Here is a 1,240-nt window from a genome sequence, read left to right on the forward strand (position 1 = left end):
TCTTTTCCTGCAGATGTGTTGGCATTGCTTCTTCCGTTGGTGGAGGTACTTCTGCAGGCCCCACGGTGCGGTTTCGTAGTGTGATGAGGTGAACTTGCGCCTTTGGGTTTGTTTCGGTATTGCTAGGTAATGCGCCTTGTGGTCTCTCGGAAAAATTTTGTGCTAGTTGATTTATTTGTTTTTCTATGTTTTGAATGCTAGCTTGTTGATTCCTAAAATTAGATTCTAATTGTAGAAATCTTTCCGAGTTTTTCTTATCGGTGTCGGAGACGAGGCGAGATATAGTATCTTCGAGCCTTTCTCGTCCACCTTGTTGTTGAGTGAAATTTTGTGACTCATTTCTTGATTGCTGAAAGTTTGTTCGTTGGGTTTGTTGGTTACTACTATTGCCGGTTTCCCTCCAACCAAGGTTTGGGTGGTTTCGCCATCCTTGGTTGTAAGTTCCCGTTGGAGGACCCGACGGCCTAGGTCTATTATCAATGTAGTTTACCATTTCTTGTTGATCGTCCGTTTCTTTCATGCAACTCCAATTTTCATGTGACCCACCACACCCTTCACAAGCCATAACCGAGACTGTTTTTGTCATTTCTAATTTTTTTATTTTTGAAGAAAGGGCCTCGATTTGGGCTTGTAAAGAGGTGCTCTCGTCGACCTTATGGGCGCCCGGGGCAATAGACTTATTTCCCCGGGGAGTGTGCCATTGAAAATTGGTTTGAGCAATTTCCTCAATCTGATTATATATTTCGTGTGGGCGTCGATTACCTAAAAGTCCCCCGGAGCTAGAATCAAGTGTCTGCCTAGTGTGTGGCAACAATCCATTGTAGAAAGTGGATACTTGTTGCCATATTGCGAGGCCGTGATGGGGACACTTACGTAATAGCTCCTTGAACCTTTCCCAAGTTTCATATAAGGATTCCCCGTCCTCTTGTGAGTATGTATTAATTTCAGCCATTAATTTAGCAGTTTTAGAAGGAGGGAAATACTTATAAAGAAACTTTTGGGCTAGTTCATCCCAGGTGTTTACCGATCCAGCTGGGAGGGTGTTGAGCCAAGCTTTCGCTCGGTCTTTTAGTGAGAATGGAAACATACGGAGGCGGATGGCGTCGTTTGATGCTCCATTGATCCGAAAGGTATCACATATTTCTAAGAAATTAGTTATATGTAGATGAGGATCCTCGTCCGCAAGCCCGTGGAAGGTTGCGGAGTTTTGGAGCATTTGTATCAAATGCGGTCGAAGTTC

General features: G+C 44.0%; 1 non-coding gene across 1 annotated transcript; it reads left to right on the top strand.

The window, feature by feature from the left end:
* The first annotated feature begins 851 nt into the window (after nt 1-851).
* On the top strand, nt 852-958 carry LOC118489711. Its single transcript, XR_004887704.1, has one exon. It is a non-coding gene; the product is annotated as a small nucleolar RNA R71 (small nucleolar RNA).
* Nucleotides 959-1,240: the final 282 nt, after the last annotated feature.

This window comes from Helianthus annuus, unplaced genomic scaffold, assembly GCF_002127325.2.
Source record: "Helianthus annuus cultivar XRQ/B unplaced genomic scaffold, HanXRQr2.0-SUNRISE HanXRQChr00c021, whole genome shotgun sequence".
In the NCBI taxonomy this organism is placed as follows: Eukaryota; Viridiplantae; Streptophyta; class Magnoliopsida; order Asterales; family Asteraceae; genus Helianthus; species Helianthus annuus.